The sequence below is a fragment of the Saimiri boliviensis genome, chromosome 4 (genome assembly GCF_048565385.1).
Source record: "Saimiri boliviensis isolate mSaiBol1 chromosome 4, mSaiBol1.pri, whole genome shotgun sequence".
Classification (NCBI taxonomy): Eukaryota; Metazoa; Chordata; class Mammalia; order Primates; family Cebidae; genus Saimiri; species Saimiri boliviensis.
Genome location: NC_133452.1, coordinates 65,074,045 through 65,093,918, shown reverse-complemented (window position 1 = coordinate 65,093,918; position 19,874 = coordinate 65,074,045). Strand labels below are relative to the sequence as shown.

The 19,874-nt window shown below is 36.0% G+C and overlaps 1 long non-coding RNA gene and 1 other non-coding gene across 2 annotated transcripts in view; one reads left to right on the top strand and one right to left on the bottom strand.

Annotated features, from left to right (window-relative positions):
- LOC141584138 (uncharacterized) overlaps nucleotides 1-19,874 on the bottom strand; it is a 152,556-nt gene that overhangs the window by 27,866 nt on the left and 104,816 nt on the right. The gene's annotated exons all lie outside the window — the stretch shown is intronic.
- On the top strand, nucleotides 2,579-2,719 carry LOC120363343 (U4 spliceosomal RNA). Its single transcript, XR_005578910.1, has one exon. It is a non-coding gene; the product is annotated as a U4 spliceosomal RNA (small nuclear RNA).

Genomic DNA, 19,874 nt, shown 5'->3' with positions numbered 1-19,874 from the left:
TTGACAGTGTAACTTCAGAGAAGAATCTGGCCAAAGATGGCTGGACCTCAGAAGAAGATTACCTTACCACCTCGACCCCTTTTCAGCTCCCCTTCTTGCTGACAGTCACTTTCATTGGCAATAAAAATCCCTCACATTTATCATCTTTCAATTCATTCATGTGACCTGTTTTTTTTTTTTTTTTTCTAGACAGCAGACAAGAGCTGTGAAGCCACAAGTGTGGATACAAAAGGCTGTCACACTGGCCCTTTGCCCTTGCTGGCAGAGGACAGCTACCTCACATGGAAAAGCAAAGGGTCCACTGAGCTGTTAACACTTAGGCCATCCATGGATGGCAGAGCTAAAAGAGCTATAGCACACCCTATGGAGCTTCAGGATTCACAGGCACCCATGACTGGATCCTGAATGCTGCCATAGGGCCTGCACAGAGTTCACTCCTGCCAGTACTAAACTATCTAGCTGGTTCCTGCACCTGCTCACCTGCACGCTCCCTCCCACAAAGGGTGGAATGCAGCAGGTCTAAGTAAGAGGAGTTTGGTCCTCTGGTGTCAAAGCAACCAGCCAAATCCAGCACCCATTCACTCCAGTCCCTGTACTCATTCACTCACGCACCCTCCTCACAAAAAGCTGAGAGTAGTAGACTGAGTAAATGAGGCACCCCATCCCGAATCACATGAAGGTGTCAGGGAAATATTCTGCTTTACATGTATTGCCTTGAACAACATCTGGCACAAAGTAATCTCTTAATAAATCTGAACCATTATTATGAGAGATCATTATTTTAATCTAACCAGGCACAGTCTTAGGCCTCATGGAGTTTACATGTTCATGTATGTTTAATAAATTTTTACTTGGAAATTCAAAGTGAAATTGAATGTAATATTACTACCTACTTCATGTTTAAAACAAAATAAATAGAACATTTTAAAAAAATAAAGCAGGTAACTTACAATTTGATTTAAAAAGAAAATAAATTTTTTAAGTTTGGCATTATCATTTTCTAATCTCTGCACTAATTCTCAAATTTTTTTCCAATATATCTAAACCTTTAACAAAATCTAAATTTCACCTGGGCAAAACAGTCAATCTCCTCACCAGTGCAAAAAAAATAATATTGCTAGCCTTACATACTCAGATAAATTTTCAGAATATGCAATTCCTTTTTCATACTATTTGCTCTTACATCACTTCCATGCTATTTCCTTTGTTTTTAGGGCATTATTTTTTTTCAAAATGTTGAAATAAAGAAATGTTTATACATTAAAAAAATATGCAATTCTTACAATTATATGCATCTAGAATTTTACACACAGGAATATACAGATGACTCTCACTAGAGCTGTTTCTATAAGATAAAATAAGTCATCATTTTGGTATATTCATTGACAAAATATATTCTGAAGAAAAAAGATTTCTTTGCCACAATGGACTTTTAATTATAGAAATTGTCTTTAATCATAGAAATTATATATATATATATATATATATATATATATATATATATTTCTGGTAAGAATTTGTTATCATAATTGGTTCTTTCAAAATTGTATTTTTTAACTTGCTGTAGGCTAAGGCAGCAAAGAAATACGGAAAAAAATGGTGCATATTTTGTGATATCCATGTGGCTTGCTTTCTTTTCTTTAATTTCCTTTATAAGGCAATTTAGAATAAACAAAAGTGAACTAATAAAAATTCCCCATATGTTTTAACTTCAATTTGCAAATCTAGTTTTTTGAAAAAACAGAATTTGTAGTCAACTTGCTCTAAATCAAATCATTCATCGTTCAAAGCAACCCACTTCTCTAGACAATCTAAAACCCAGCAATTTTGCCACTTTCACTGTCAGCAAATGCTTCTACAGAAATGCTGTGAATGTTTGTTGGGTGTATTTTTTTTCTTAAGTTTATGAAGTTGTTTAAACGACAAGTATGAGTGTTCTATAGAGCTTAGTCTGTATAAACCACATATACCACTATTTAGTATTCTAACTGCTAACAACAGCTTCCAACACAAATGAACACGTTTTTCTCCCACATTAGAGAATTTTTAGAGTAGCAATATGGCAACTCCAGGTGGTGTGGTTCTCCGTAGATAATCACTCCCTGTAGAAATTTTCCTCCTTTGGAGGTGATGATCACCAGACCCCAGTCCTGCTTTCCCGCTTACATACATGCTGATGACAGCAATCAGAGACCTTTGTAAGGCCTGAGGAGCATATAGAATTTCTGTTGTTTGCCCATTTGTTAATTATAAAAACTACTAACACTGCTGGCAAGGCTGTATATACTTCTACACTGTCATCATAATTAAAAAGTTTTAGTATGTGGTTTTGTGTTGCAATACCATCGATCAAAGTCCATTCTCTGACATTTGTAGCAGAGGCAATATGTTCCACATAGGTTATTTCTGGAATTGTATTGCTTACTGTAATAGAGTCCTGTCATGCAGCTCTATTGCACCAACTTCACCTGCCCTGCTGCAGCTGCCTATACTCTGTCCACTTGCATAATCTCTCAAGCATACACAAAGTAGAGTGATGGAGAGGGCACAGAATATTTCTTAAGAATTATATTTTATTAGCTTTGTGCAGTGGCAGTATTGTAGCCAATAAGGTTTATCCGAGGTGTGATTATTGCTAATTGAAAACGTTTCCCAATACCCCGCCGTGATGACTTGCAATACAGTCAGCACTGGCAATTTTTGACAGTCTCTACGGAGACTGATAAAAAGAAAAGGAAAAAAAAAGTAAGCATTATATTTTATTGACCAATATGCACAAATATAAATTTATTTCTCTGGATAGAGTTTGAATACTATAACATCAATCTTCTAAATCTCTTAGTTTATTTAAACTATATGCCTGACATAACTGGCCGTCAGGAAAACCAAAATAGTTATTGTATTTCCTTTCAATAATTAATAATAATAATAATAAACTTAGGGACAATGTCAATTTTTTAAGAGAGATGCATTGTCTACTTCCTATTGTTCTCTGCTCTATAAAACACACTTTATTGTGAGATAGTCCTCTTGAAAGAAGAAAAACTTCTTTAAAAAAAGAAACACAAGTTGAGAAACGTTTATTTTATGCCTTTGACTCCATGATGAAATATTTCAAGGGCAGAAAGAGGACAGAAAATGAAAACTGACAAAATGATAACATAAGTTGGTTGGGATTTGACAGAAAATTAGAGTGTCCTTAAGTGATGTTAAAGAGAGCAATGTGTCTATTACAGATGAAGCATACCAAGAAAGAGAGCTTTCTTTAATTACAGGGAGAGAAAAATTCCAACTATTGCCAAATTTAATTTCTTTCCCTGAATTTAACTGACTACATAAGATTTGACATGCTACATCAGTGCATTATGAAAACCAGTCACAATTACTGTCAAATGTACAATGTTCTGCTCTAAAAAGCTTCTGAATTAGACCTATTTCAAAATATAGCAAGAAAATTGACCTAGCACATACTCGTACCAAGGGACATATTTTTTGAAATAAATATTTTACCATATTCTTTTTATTGGAGAAGTTAGAGAATTGAATTTTTAAATTTGTTCTTTTCTAATGAGCTGTAATACAAACAGAAATCAGAAAATTAGCAAACAAAAAAAAAAACAGGCGGAGACAAAAGGAATCATTTTAACACATGCATTTTCACCTTTTCTCAAGATGGTTGAAACTATAACAATTGTTTCCTAACAGAAAAGCAATAGAATACTGTTTTTTAAGTCTTTTAATGTTAATTTTAACATATATAGATGTGTATATATTTAAAATTATCTATAGTATATAGTATAGATATGATAGATAGATCATTGATTGATCAATAGATAGACTAAGTTTTTCTTCAAGCAAAAAGGCCTGTAACTTAATAATGAATAATGAAAAATGCAATTAAAAATAGCAGGCCAAGCATTTATATAGATGATTAAACTAAAGGCAGGTTAAGCAGCATTTTCTTCTAAAATAAAATTAAATTCATCATTGGATATGTGTAAGTTTTCTGAAGTTTAATTGAAATTATGTAATCTTATTTCATATATCCCCAACCTGCTCTCCCAGATTTTTTATCTTTAATTAAAGCTTTCAAAAGATATTTGTTAATTCTTTGGGGAAAGGGTTAGAGATCTATTTTCTAACTAGACTGTTTTATCAGTCAGGAGAAGTGTGGAAAGAAATTAGAATACCTGTTATTCACATTAATAGAAACTCCATTGCATAGATGACTTTCAAGCCTATTACCACAGCATCTGAAGAGTTCACAATTCTAGAGAGGAAGCCAAATCTTAAAAATATACATCCTGGAGAGTGCTTGACAGTACAACCTTTGTGAAATAATAGAAGAGTTACAATCACTTTTTCAGAATGTCATGGTTCAAAAAAAAAGATATGACAGTGGGATAGATTGCTCTAGAGACTTAGAAGGTGACATTGACTCTCTCACATGCATATCAGTTCATCAGAGAGCAAAAGTTATCCTGTCTGAAAGTAGCTACAGTGACCTTCATGTAATGAATTAATGACTGTAGTCCAATTCCAGTAATCACCATGTCATAAACATTTGCATTAATTAGAACAGTTATTCACAGACTGACTGGAGAACCTAAAGAATAAACAGATGTACACACACTCACACACATACACACACCCTGAACTATTTGCCTTCTTCTAGATATAATTCTCTGAGCAAAGTACTACTTCAATAAAAATGACTGCTCTAGTGGTGATCCTTCATTTCATGTCAATGTGTTTATGTTAGTTTATGAGGTCTTAGAAAACTGGAATTCCTTCTATATATAATATATATATTTAATTCTATATAATTTATATATATGTCTATATATCTTTATATATGTGTGTGTGTGTGTGTGTGTGTGTATAAAATCTCCATCTGTAAGGCATCAATATAATATCACAAATGTTTCACTGAGCAAATGAATTTTGGTGGTGATAGTAGTGATGGCTTTTTAAAACTGGTTAAATCCTAACTCACCTAGTTTGGTTTTGGTACTCTTTCTTTATACTCCCACCAAGCCCCATGAATCTCAGTCACTGCTCCTGTAAAAGCCTTATAATTATATGTTGATATTGATAAAAGAAAAACTTCAGCTGAATTAAATGTAAAGGAGTTTAATTGAGCAACAAATGATTTGCAAACAGGGCAGCCTCTGAAGCCAAAATAGGCACTGAGACTCCAGGGGAGCCACATGGTAGAAGATAACTTATGGACAGAAAAAGGAAAGTGACATACAGAAAACAGAAGTGAGGTACAGAAACAGCTGGACTGGTTACAGTTCAGCCTTTACCTTATTAGAAAATGGTTGGAACAGTTGACTACATTTGTTTGGCCAAAACTTGGTGATTGGCACAAGTATAGACTACAGTCTATTTACACCTCCACTTGTTATAGTTCGCAACATACAGAGAAACCTTCAGGCTAAACTTAAAACTATGTGAGGGGGCAGCTTTAGGCTAAACTTGATTTAACAATATGCCTGCCTTTTTTTTCCAGATTCTGACCACTAAATTATGCAAATTATGTCTTCTTCCTTTCCAAAACTCCAACAGCTAGACTGTAGACCATTATTTGTACTTCATGCTTACTGATTTAATTGGTTAGCTATTCCATCCATCTTTCCCATCATGTTGCCTCCCATAATACCTGTCTAACTTCAGGCTATACAAAGAGAAGTTAAGATGAATTCACACAAGTACATGGGTTTTGTGAATCATTCTTTATATTAGAAATACAGCTTCTAATATGGCTCTCTTGCAAGGTCAGGAGCAGCTGAAAGAAGCAATGGAAGGAGATGGTCTTTGGATCACCATCAAGGTATTACCTGTATGACTATTACCAGGAAGCCTGGACACAATTCAAAAAAACCACACTTCAGATGTAAGCTGTACAGCCAGCCACTGATGCCACCCACAGAGTTACAAAGGGTCAGGCACTCTATTCTTCTGCCTTCTATTTTTCTAATCTTGAACTCTGTGGCCCATCTTCTGATCCCCTGACATTGATGGGATAGTGGGGCTGATGGTAATATCTAGACTTCAGGCTCACTACAGCTTTCTCCAGAGAACACAGATAAGGACTACTGGTAAAGGGAGAAGAAACGTTCATGTACAGTCTTGAAATAGTCACTGAGAAAGTTAGTGGCCTCATTGTCTCTTTTCACTAAGCATCTTAGAAAAAGAATATGAACCCCAATTTAATGTGTGTGACTTCACTTTAAATATGTACAGTTTATTGCTAGTTATTTATATCCCATTAAAGCTATGATAAAAAAAGAAAAATAATATGAACCCTATATAAAATAAAGTACACAAATGCGCCCTAATTACATGACTGAATTCTTTATTCTCTACCTGATTAGAATATAAAAATTATAGTCTCTCAGGGTAAAAATGATTTAACTTTTTGTTGTTTTTATAACTTCTTGTATCCCTAATATAATGTCCTACATGCTATGTAACCTGAATGACTATACAAACAAATATATTTACTTGTATTTATCCATTATTACCTCACATCCCACTGAGGCAGACACGGCAGTATTGTTTATAGTTTGGAAACCTTGGCATAGAAATGTGAAAAAACTCCTTCCAGTTCGGGTAGCCCCCATGATTACAGTGCCAAAATATAGACCATAAAATACATGGATGGGTGAAATTAAACTTTTTTAACCTAGATTGGCTCCAGGGGATCCATGAATACACTGAAGTTTATATAAAACCTGTCTCTATGTGTAATTCTTTTTTTTTTTCCTGGCTAGAAATTCTGTTTTATCAGATTCTAAAAAGAAACTCTGTCCCCCCAATATTAAAAGCCAACAGAATTACCACATCATAAAGGAGACTTGCATTCAAATGTTTTCTAAGATATTCTCTCATAAAAGTATCTCTTATGCAGCAAGAAGAATACCAGGCAAATGTGACAGCTGTACCTCCCCCAGAGGTTTACAGCCTAGTAGAAGCAAAAGAAACACAAGCCAATAAATAGGCATTATGTAAGTGATACAGACAAATGCCCCATGAAATTTCATAACATAGACATCTCTTTTGTTTAACTACTCAAGAAAGTAAGAAGTGGCATTCAAGCCAAGCCTTGACATTGTATATGATATCTATAGGCAGAGTGAGGACAGATGAGCACCATTTAGACTCTAAGAATGGAATAACCAAAGTAGAGAGGTTGGAAAGAAATAGCTTTGAAAATTGAAGAGACCTTGGAAGAAATTTGACAGCTTTCTCGGCGTGTCAGTAGAATATGTTTGGGACTATAGGTGGTAGGTTTGACTGTAAGAGAAAAATTTTGGACTTTAGTATGTAAAACAAGGGAAGTGATGAAACGTCTCGGAGTCAGAAAGTGGCATTAACAAAGTAACATTTTAGGAATAATATTCATCAGCAAGTACGTAGTAGAATGTATTGTTGAGAGGAGGGAGGTCTAGAGGAAAAAAGACCAGTTCAAGCTCAGAGAAATACCAACAGAAACTACTGCTGTCAAAGCCATTGACAGAAAGGGATAGATAAGGGAGAGCTGGTGACCAGGATATTAACCAGATCATTACTCAAGAGGTCTCTGCCATAAAATGGGAATAACAATGGATAGTTGCTTTATAATTTAAGAATTTAATTAAGATATTCCAAGTAAAATTTTAGAATGCTATCTGGCATACAGTAATAGTACAATAAGCATTAACTAATTATTATTATGATTGTGATTGGATATAAGAGATAGAATCCAAAAAATACTGAAATTGCAGTCAATTTATCTGAGATACTTGTATGAACATTAACAGAAACAAAAATAAAAAGAGAAGTCAAAAGGAGGAGCAGATTTAAGGCAAAGGGGAGGAATTAAATGTGGGGATCTAGAAATAGGGTATTGAGATAGAAATAGCTGACAACTAAAAGCAAGATACTGCGTGACAGATCCCCAGAGAAGGCCTGGATTTCAGACTCATCCACCTAAAAACAATAGCAAGCTACGGGAATGGGTGGAAGTTACAAAGAGAGAGAATAGGAAGTAAAGAGAGAGTATGAAAGGTCAGAGCCTTGAGTGTATGCACTTAGGAAATAAAAGTCCAGCAGATAAAGAGGACACTTAGCTAGGAGTAGAAAGAGAATCATCCTCCTTTCAGAAAACCACAGAAGCAGAATTTATCGAATTGAAGGTGAAACGACTTTCCAAAACTTATAGGCAGATAAAAGAAAAAGATAATGAATGTGATGATGCAGAAATGACTTAATATAATGTTTCCTCAGGAGATTGGCAGAGAGAGCACCCCTAGCAGGAAGCAGTGGGCAGATCCGACCTGGAGAAAGTGGAGTAGCTGAAGGACTAGGAAATGTGAAGCCAAGTTTGCTGCAAGGCAGGGCTCAAATGTAAAACCAGTCAGAAAGCCAGACAGCTATCCCAACCAAGGTTGTAAGCCAAGAGTTTAGTTTTAGGCAAAAAAAATAAAAAATAAAAAAAAAGATTGTGGAATAGAAAACCTTAAGCAAAATGAAAGTAGTTCAGCTTAGTGATTTAGATTTAGATTTAGATCACTCTTTAAATCTAGTGTCAGACTGGACCCTGCAGCCTATTAGCTTTGTAACCTAAACAATGTTCCCACTATAGGGGAAATAATAAAACCTACCGCACAGGGTTTTTGTGTTAAGTAAATGCGATAATCCATGTGAAGCACTCAGTGCAATATCTGACACAAAATAAGTCCTCAAAAAATGTCAACAATTGTTACTGACAATGGGTAAGAAATAGAGACTAGAAAGGTTTCCAGTTGGGCATGAAATTGCAGAGGCTTTTTGGTAGAAACCCAAAAGCTAAGACCTAGAGAGGCTACCTAAGGAATTAGATTCACTCAGCCTGTTTGAGAAAGACCTTGAATATCAGTATGACATGTGCCCAAAATCCTGTAGCAAAAAAAAAGGAATTTGTATTGTTTTATTAGCATAATGACATATTAAAATATATTTAAGAGATCAACCTTTAAGTGACATACAAAATGATTTGGACAAAGAAACTCTTGTTAAGTTCATTTTGCATTACTAACCTTAAAGAGCACAGTGCGATTATTTCAAATGTCTGGACACTTATTCCTGAGTACTCACTCCCCATGGGCTATCTCTGTTGTGTGTCATTAAGCCCCCTTCCACTGGGTATATGTTGAAACAATTTTTTTCTTTATTTTCAGTCTCAATGTGAAACAAAAAGTTAGAATCTTCTGTATGTTATCATAAAGATTTGAAATGGCTAAATTGTTGAATCACAGAAAAATGAGAGAATTATTGTACATCTTACGATTGTCACAGACACATCCACTTAAGAGTGTGAACAACGCACATGTAAGACATTATTGATTTCCAGAAATGACAAGTACATCCTACAAGTGAGACCCCAGCCTGCAACTCCGTTCTTTCCCTTTCCTGTATGTGTAGAGGCTCACCACACGCCAGGAATCCTGCAGACTAGTCTCACATTTGCTAAAAGTAATTGCTATTTTCTATGTCTGCTCAGGCATGATGCTCTGAAATAAAGTACAAAGCATAGCAACTTTAATTAACAAATACAACTATCATATTATTCAATTCTACACAGATTCATTTTTACCCCAAGGACATCACAAAGCTGAATATTATTCTGATAACATCTGTCATCAAAACCAAAATAGTATAGTTAGATCTACATAAATCACAGCAAACCTGCCATCCCGCAGCAAGAGTCAAATATCCACCCTATGCCGTGGCCTTCAAAATATTGAGATAATTGGTGGATAGGCTTGTTTTCTCATTTTATCACCAAGGTTTTGCTTCAGAACAATACCACATGATGAGTCCACTTTTTCTGATGCTAAAATGTGAATACTGTTTTCATAATTTAGTATGCAGCATGCTGCTCTAAATCGACATGTTTGTAAGGGATTCCATCATGTCAAACAGAGGAGAAGGGAAAATCTGACAGCAGGCATTTGTCGGATATGGACAAAGCTCTGCTGGAGCCTGCTTTCACTGAACAGTTCCTGAAGCACAAAAAAACTTATCCCACTTTTATAAAGCCATGCATGCATGAAACTGAGGATAGAATTTCAGGTAGAAATTGATGACTTAGTAAAAATGCATATAATATTTCTACATAAAGGAGAAATGGAAGGCATACCAAGAAAACATTGTTCCTGAGCAAGGTGATTAAAAATTCAAGAGTCACTCTTTGAAGTCAAAATTTCACAAAGCTCATGAAATCTGTTTAGGTAGACATCTTCAATACAGAGAATAGTACAGGAGAATTAAGTAGCAGCATTTTGGAGGCGCTGTGGTTTCTTCTATTTGTGCATATTTAATACAGAAAAACCACTAAAGCAGAGCGGAAACAAGTCGATTTACTTTGCAGATTAGCAAATACGTGTGTTTTTTAAAGGACACCAGTTCCAACTATTTTAAATGGAAACATTGTCCTAAAGAAAGTTTTTTGCTTTTTTTAATACGTAACAACTTGATGGTTGGATAACTAGACCTTCTATGTTTTCAAAGTCACATTTCTTAAATAACTATTATTGAACCCTGTAAAAATATTGACATGTTTGTAACTAAAGTTAGCACCAAAAAAATTCAAAGAAAATAAGACCAACTTACCATGAGATGAAGATACTCTTCACAGATTTCAGTAGCAAAAGGGGCTCACATTAAATTCTGTTTTTAGCTATTTCAATAATTGAATTACTTATTGGACCATACAATTTCATTGCCCTGCAATTGACCTGTGTGGGTTACAGGCTTAAAGAATAGATTGTTAAGAGTGAGGACTTTGGAGTCGGTCTGTCTGGAATCAAATCCCAGCTTCACTACTTACTATGTGACCTTGGGCATGTCACTTATCAACCTAAGCCTCGATTTCTTTACTTGTAAAATTCAGTTAATAACAGTGTCTACAACCTAGAGTTGTAATAAGAAGTAAGTAAGTTAACATATAAGGAGGACTGGGTGGGAAGCACCATATAACTGTTAGTTTTTATTCTTCTACTTGAAGACTCTAGTCAACTTTTCTGTTCTCTCCTTTACCTATCTGTCTTTTCTGCTGTTCTGCATTCTTACTCTTTTGCTTAAATCTTATATTCATTATTAATTTGATAGAGCCCACCTTGATAGTGACTCATCTTGGAGGAAAGGGAAATAAATTTCTGTTATCCTAAGTATTCTGCAGACATGTCTTATAATGATGTATTTTAGCTCACTGAGGTGAATGTGTAGGGAAATATTTCATGAAATGGATGCTATATCACACTGGCGAATAACAGCACTCTAAAGTATACCATTGGCAATGTAGAGATGAATGACAGATGTTGTTCTCGGAAAGTTCATCATATAGTGGGAAAGGCACACTACTAAACAACTTCCACACAGGTAGATATACGCCTAAAATGTGGGGGGACACTGAGTAGCAATACCCATCACAGACTGAGGCAGAGTCAGGGGATAAAAAGTTCCTTGGAGGAACAACAGAAGACCAGAACGATGCACTCAGAGATAAGAAAAGTGGCAGAGGAGAGGGACTTCATCAGGCATTGGAGAACTGAGTCTCTAGAACAGCTGAAACTTGCAGACCTGGGAGTGTTAACACTTAAAAGTATGATAAAGAGAAAAAGTCATAATAAGAGAAAGATGGCAGACACAGGAGAGAAAGGATACTAGAAGGAGCAAGTTTCCCAAATAAAGGAATATAACTCAAAAATGGAATTCCCTTTTTCCCCAAGTGTATGGGAAGGAAGGGTATTGGAGATTAATCCAGAAATAGCAACATTGATTAGATAGTTCAGAATGAGGTGATATAAAGACAGTTTCTGCCTGATGGTCTCCATCTTCTCTGTGAGGAAGGAGATGAAAATGGGGCAAGAGATGGGGGAAGGAATGGTAGATGGGGGTTCAAAAGAAAAGTAAGAGTTGGAAACGATTGTGGAGGGGAATGATGGAGGGAGCTTTTTTGATACATAAGAGGAATCAACTGGCAGAGCCTGGTGATAGAGACTCTATTATTGTGTGATTTGCATGTAGTAAAATGGTGTTTTTGCTGGTGCAGCACTGTGGCCAAGATCTTTGTACTAAAAGAAGGGAATGTTTGGCTCTCTCCAGCTTTGGTGTTTTTCTAGGTTCCAGTGAGAGAAGGTTAAAGGGCTAATAAGATAGGGTACAATATATGAATATTTTAAGTGATAAATAATATGACAATAAATAATCTAGGCTGATTAGAAATATAAGTAAAGCCTGGAAGGGACTACTGAAAGAAAAAATAGTACAGGTGGTGGGAGAAACCATTAGGTCAAGTAAATAAGTAAATACCTCTGACCTCCTGCTATCTTTTTATTGTGGTAAGAACACTAAATATGATATCTACCTCTTAATTTTTTGTTTTAGACAAAGTTTTGCTCTTGTTGTCCAAGCTGGAGTGCAATGGCACAATCTCAGCTCACTGCCACCTCTGCCTCCCAGGTTCAAGCGATTCTCCTGCCTGAGCCTCCTGAGTATCTGAGATTACAGGTGTCCACTATCACGCCCAGCTAATTTTTTGTATTTTTAGTAGAGACAGCGCTTCACCATGTTGACGAGGCTGGTCTCAAACCCCTGACCTCAGGTGATCCATGTACCTTGACCTCCCAAAATGCTGGGGATTACAGGCATGAGCCACAACACCCAGCCTACCTCTTAAATTATTAAGTGTACAGTAGGGTATGGTTAAAAATCAGCACAATGTTTTAAAGAAAATCTCTAGAACCTATTCACATTGTATAACTGAAACTATATATTCAAAACAGTATGCCATTTTCTTTAAACAAATTTTTTTAATTTTTTTTTTTTTTTTTTTTTTTTTTTTTTTGGCCACTCATGGTGGTCCATGCCTGTAAGGATCACTGAATCCAAGAGTTCAAGACTAGCCTGGGCAATATAGTGAGACCCTGTCACTACAAATAAAAAGAAGAAAATTCAAAAACATTAGCCAGGCATGGTGGCATGCATGTGTAATCTTAGCTACCTGGGAAGCTGAGGAGGGAGGATCACTTGAGCCTAAGAGTTTGAAGTTACAGGCTAGGGTGAACTATGATCACACCACTGCACTCCAGCCTTGGCAACCAAGGGAGACCTCAGCTTTAAAAAATAATAATAAGACTATAGGAAAATTCAGTATTTCCTCATAATGTTAATCACCTCAACTTTTCTCCATGATAAAAGTATCTATCAAACCTATTAAAAACATTATTTAGGTAGGGTGGCCATAAACTGAGACACTTTTGAGAGTAAAGAGATGTATCTTTAATAATTACACCAGTACAATAAACATAATATGGGACTGCCCTAGGTAATCTGAGATATCAGGTCACTCTACACTTAGTGACTTTTAAAAGAAATAATAAAACATTTTTGAGAGAGATGGGAAGGGAAAGAAAGGTCCAGAAAGGAGAGACTGAAAACTTCAGGATAAATTTAGCCTATTTTACAAGTTTGCTTAGAACATTTCCATTAGTAATTACCCTCTATAAGCAATAACCTTCAGCAGGTTAATATATCTTGTGAATTAAAATATTTCACAATTCTGTGTAAATTACATATCTTAATAGTTTTCAAGGTATCAAATAGGTTGAATCAGTTCAGAGTCTTCATTTTCAGCCAAAAGAAACAGACCCAGTTATCTCAAGGAAATTTTAAATGGGAGACAAATTTTCTCTCTCTCTTCAAAAAGAGTAAGTATCAGCCCACACCAAGAATTTCTGCAGCAGGAATTCATGGAGACAATGCCATTAAGTAATTCAGCTCCCACTCCTTCCAACCCTCCCTCTTTTTCTCAAGGCTCAATTCCTATGTGAGGAAGATTCTGTTTGTCTCTACTGGGGGCAACCATCTACTGTTGTGACCAAGGGAGTAAAGTCATAGATGGAAAGCCTACCAGAGAAAATGCTGAGTAAATGATGCCCTGAGATCCACAATATCCTATAAATAGTACTTATTAAATGAGTAAATCATAAATGGAAAGTTAATTTGCACTTCCATGTTATAATCACTGGACAATACTATTTCTCTATTTCAACTTCTGGGGCTCCAAACCTCAAAATGGCTGTACTTCAGTCAGAGACTCTTTGATTGATAAGACATGCATCACAATACAACTCATACACTTGAAAATTTCTGTCATTAGCAAACCATAGAAGCCAGAATCGGGAAATCTTCATGCATAACTTATTTAAAACAGTTGCTCTTAGAAGTATATGTCTAAACAATCTTCCAGATTGACATACTTCTCCTTGGAAAAGATGTCCAATTCCTTTTAATGTTAGCTAACTGAATTGCAAATGCTAGATAATACAAAAATGAATCTGGTGGTAATGGTGGGAAAAGTCAATGAGAAGACTTCATTTACCATTGCTATGATTTGAATATGTCCACCAAATTTCATGTGTTGGAAACTTAATCTCCAGACTTATAGTTTGATAGTGGTTGGAGGTTAGACCTTTGGGAGGTAATTAGGACTACATAAGGTCATCAGCATGGGGCCCTCATTATGGGACTGGTAGCTTTATAAGAAGAGGAAGAGAGAACTGAACAAGCATTCTCCTGTTCTTTTACCATGTGAAGCCCAGTGTCAGGCTATGACTCAGCAAAAAGGCTCTCACCGAATTCTGAGGCCATGCTTTTAAACTTTCCAGCCTTTTAAACAGTACAAAATAAACTTATTTTCTTTGCAAATTGCCCAGTCTCTGATATTCATTTATAGCAAAAGAAAATGAACTAAGACAACTAGAACATGGATTATACCTTTCAGCTTTTTATTGTTACAGTCAACATAAAAATACCTAATCTGTTCCTAACAGTCACTTAGAAATGACAGCCAATGATACGTTTTTCAATGTTAAAGAAGACCATTGAAGCTGTTCTTACATTAAAGATTTTTCCTAAGTTCATTTTTATTCTAAAATGATGACTTGTCAGTAGTTAAAATTTAAAATTTTGAAATAAAAAATTGTACCTCCACTTTAGTTACTAAACATATTTGAAACTAAATTACCCATAGCATCAATTTGTAATCAGCCATTTGCATCTATAATAAATTGAGATAAGGTCTCTGCACCATTGATTTCAGTGTGTATGCATACATTCAATCCTTGTTGACTTATTGCTCGCTTCTTATAGTCTACTTTCGCTTACATGAAAATAAAAAGAACTCCATGCCCACAGCATAAGTCAGTTGGAGATCTGTTCAGGAAAGTGAAAGAGTTTTAAAATGCACTATGCCCAGAAGCAGGGTTAAATAAGATTGGGCTGTGTGCTGGGAGATGTTAGTGTTTTGACCCGAGGATTTGGGGCTCCAGAGATACCCAGGTCCAATTTCTAGCTGGCTAAAAAGTAACATTAGCATTGATTGTAGCAGTGGCTGTAAGCCTTCTGCCCTTCCTTGTAGCTAGAAATTAGGTCCTCGGTGGCAATACCAACTGTAAAGAAAAATAGAAATGAAGAAATAATACAGAATGCTGATTTAACCTATCGAACAACTAAAAATACATCAAAGGCTTAAGCATTTGTTTAGATGTGAAGCTTGAATAATTCTTAGAGCCTGCAAATGTCATTAAAAAAGTGTCATGAGAATAGAATTTCTTATGCGTTTTCTGGTGCTCAATTCATTGTTGGTCTCAAATATCACCAGAGTAGGTGTCTTTAAGTGACTGGGTATTTCATTCTGTATAATACAATAAGAAACTTAAGAAAACCAACTTGGGGAAAAAAGTGAGAAATTGTTAAATTCTACTGACTTTCTGTTAGGAACAATTTTGCATTTACAATTCAAACTGTTCACAGGTTAAACAAATGCATCCCTTAAGATTCAAAATACTTCCCTTTACATACTCTCCTTCCTTCGCTCATCTTTTTTCTTCTTCCTTCTCCCACCATCTTTTAAATGAAAACATTATCATACAGTATTATCAGTTTTTCTTCGCTCTAATACTCTGAGGTGGTAGAGGAATTTTTCCTCTGGAATGTTATTCTCTAGACTACTGAGAAGTATACAAAGCAAAGATATATACCTTTTATGTGCTGTAAATAAAGTACATAATGTACATAGAGTAAAATAGAGATGCTTGCAAGACTCTTAATAAAGACCCCAAAAAACTGGATTCAAATTCCTGGTTCATGACTTACTATGTGTGTCAGCTTGAATAAATCAGTTTCCCTTCATTCCTCAGTTCTCTCATTTGTAGAAATGTAATAATAATAATTTCACAAATTGTTTTTTAAAAGGGGTTAAAATTGTTTAACTATATTTTTAAGTACATATAAAATTTGAGTGCTACAAAAATGGCAACCACAATTTGATTATATTAATTATAATTAAAACCAGCAAAGCACTGTTAATGAGGCCAGACCTAAGTTAATACATGCCAGTGGTGGAATGATGAGTTTAACACTCATTATTATCAAATATGCTGGTGACTGTGCACATATAAGCAGACATTACTCTGCACACATCTTATTTAGACTTTTGTACAACCAACGCTCATATGTCAGACATTCTTCTAAATGCTCAGTAAACAAGAGGTATGGACACAGTCTAGCTTTCAATGAAGAATTCAATAGGTAATCTGACAGTCTAATGGACGTGCTCAATAAGGAACCTTATTACAACTGTGCACTTTAGTGACGCTATTAGGGATGCCTACATAGGAACAATGAGAACACCAAAGAGCAGTATCAAACTCAGTTTAAGGAAGAAAGAGGAAAATCCTAGAGGTTCTTTGAAAGAGACAGCACTTTTTTTGCAAAAAGAAAGAGTGGGCAGAGCAGTCAAGCAAAAGCTAAGAGACAGTGGGAGTGCAGGGAAAACCAGACACTTCCAGGTTTCAACATTGCTGGAAAGAAGAGAGGATAGGAAGAGCAAGGAGACGGGCCTAGAAAGGTTAGCAGGAGTCAAATCATAAAGGATACTTTATGTCACATTAAGACATCAAGATTTTATTCTTGGAAACAATAGGGAATTGTCAAATAATTCCAAGGAGAGGAGAATCATAACAAGATTTGCTTTTTCAAAAGGTGTGGCAACACTGTGGAAAACCAGAGGAAAGTATATCAGAGACTCATTGCAGTGACCAAAAAAAGATATAGGAGAAACTAATTCAGTGCATAAGGTATATGGGATAGAAAAACAAATAAATTAAAGAGAGATCTGTGAGCAAGGAGAATGCAGGTTTTGCAACGGATTCAACATGAATAAAGGGCAAGCGGAAATGTTTAAGAATGATTTCCAGAGAGCTGCTTACCTGGACTTAATTGGTAGTGACATCATCTGTGGGGCATGAAATGCAGGAAGAATAACAGTGTTGTTAGAGGGAAGGGTGGTTTGCCTGGGGACCCTGATGAAGAAAGGCAGAAAAAGATGAAGTACAGTTTAAAATATCTTTAATTTGTGGTGGATACCTGAGCACGAATGTCTATTAGGTGAGTCTGGAGCTCAGAAAGATTTGGGTTGAAGATTCAGGGGTCATCACAATTAAAAATAGTAAAAGAAATTATGGTAATAGATAAGGCAGCAGAATAGAGCGAGAAGGGGAAAAGGTAATTGACATTAGATAAAGTAAATCACACCAAAGTAAAGAAAAAAAAAGGTGGGTAATGTTAGCAAGATAATGACTGAAACAATCTGAAGAAAATGTATGTATTATATATTACAGTCTTATCAGCTCAATGAAAATTTACATTGAGAAGTTTTGACTGAATTATAGAGCCCTCAATAAAATTATACTACCAGGAACAAGAATAATAATCCTGAGCCCAGCATGATGTATAAAAAGAATACTAGAATGAAGGTTGCAGACAGCTACAAATTAGAATTTTCTCTGCTTCTAGCTACGTAATCTTGAACTAATTAAGTTCTTTATCTTCAAAATACGGGAATTCAACTGAACAATCCAAGTTCCCTTCCAACTGTAATAATCCTGATTTTACAATGCCATGCTTTACTTTCTAATTCATAATCCCTTGCTGCATCAAGTATATGGCCATTCAATGCTTCCTTCATTCAATCATTAAACAAAATTAATTCAGTACCAATTACATTCTAGGCATTCTTCAAAGTGCACAGAACAGAGCAATGAAAAAAATAGTCCAAGTTTTTGTTACCAAGAACTAGAGAGAGTGTTGCTGTTGTTGATTTGTTTTTGTTTTCATGAAATCAAAGCTAAGCTATTATCAATTTGAAATAGGCTGCTGTAAGTGTAAGATATTCTTCATAATCCTCATTGTAATGAGTAAGTAAAAATCTTTAGTATAAACACAAAACAAAAATGTAAAAGGTTTAAAGCATACCACTACAGAAAACCATAAGGCCACAAAGAAACACAAATATCTACAAAACAATAAAAAAACAATTAACACTATGGTAATAGTAAGTTTTTGCCTATCAATTATCTTGAATGTAAATGAACTAAATTCTCCAATAACAAGACATAGAATGACTAAAACAATTTTTATAAGACCTAAATGGATGCTGCCTCCAAGAGAATAACCTCAGTCTTGAGAACACACACAGACCAAAAGTGATGGGAAGAAAAAAATCTATTCCATGTAAATGTAACCAGAGGAGAGCAGGTATAGCTATACTTAAATCACATAAAATAGAGTTTAAGTCAAAAACTATAAAAAGAGACAAAGAATGGCATTATATAATGATAAAAGGGTAAATTCATCAGTAAGACATAATAATTGTAAATATATATGCTCTCAAAATTGGAGCACCTAAACATATTTTTAAAATATTATAAAAGATTGTTTTCAAGAAGGCTCACTAGGGACATTGGGAAGCCAGTTCTCAAAAAATCAAGGTTACCAGTGATTGAACATGTTCTGAATGAAAAATCTAGGGAAGAGAGCCAGGAACTGTTGGAGTGCCCATGGGAAGAAGCCGGGGTGCAGAAGGAGAAAGCAGCAAGAGTCTGGCAGAGATTGACCCCTGAGGAACTCAGAGTCCAGTGGAAGGATAGTTGGGAGAGCTCTGCTCTGCTCACCCCTGCAACACTCTGCTGACCGTAAACTGTTGTGGATCCCCTTTGACCTGAGGGTAAACAATCAGTGGCAATTTGGGAACTTCCTAGGGACAGAGAACCAAATGACATGGCCAGCTCACATAGGCAAGCTCACAATCCTCTCAGAACCAACCTGAAACAATAGGTGTCACTGTGGTTGTGTACTTATTGTGGGCCACTGGCCTGTCTGGGAAATCTCTGCCCTCAGACACATCACCAGATGTCCCACAAATATACCCTGCAAGCTGCTCTAACTTGTGAAAGTACAGAGGATGAGTGCATCCTCAGGGAGCTGCAAGACTGCATTTGGTGTGGGCCACCGCGAAGGAAGGGAAGAGTGTGCCCACCAAATCCTCCCTTGGAACAAAGGAAATGTGGGGTGGGTGCAATGCCAATAGCTGAACGGAGAAGCACCAACAGCTGGGAATGAAAATGGAGCGGGGATCATCTCCTGCTCATCCCTCTGTCCACTGCTGCAGATGCAGCAATGCTTCTCCCTACCTGGGGTCAGTGCATTTGCCCCTGAAGAAAGTGTTTTTCACTATTTTTGTGGTAGCTCCACCCCTGCTACAAGTGAGCCTGTGCTGCTTGGGCTTGCACAAAAGGTGGGACCCACTCCCTGGGCCTAAACAGAGCAGCAGCATCCCAGAAACAGAGAACAGTCAAACAGCAGAGTTGTATTCTCTGGACTGGGGAAAGAGGCTCTGTCTCGAGTCCATTTTGGTAGTAGCACCCAGAAGGAGTATTTGAGGTGATGGAAATGTTAACTAGCTTTATTTAATTATTTCACATTGGCTGAGTGAGGTGTCT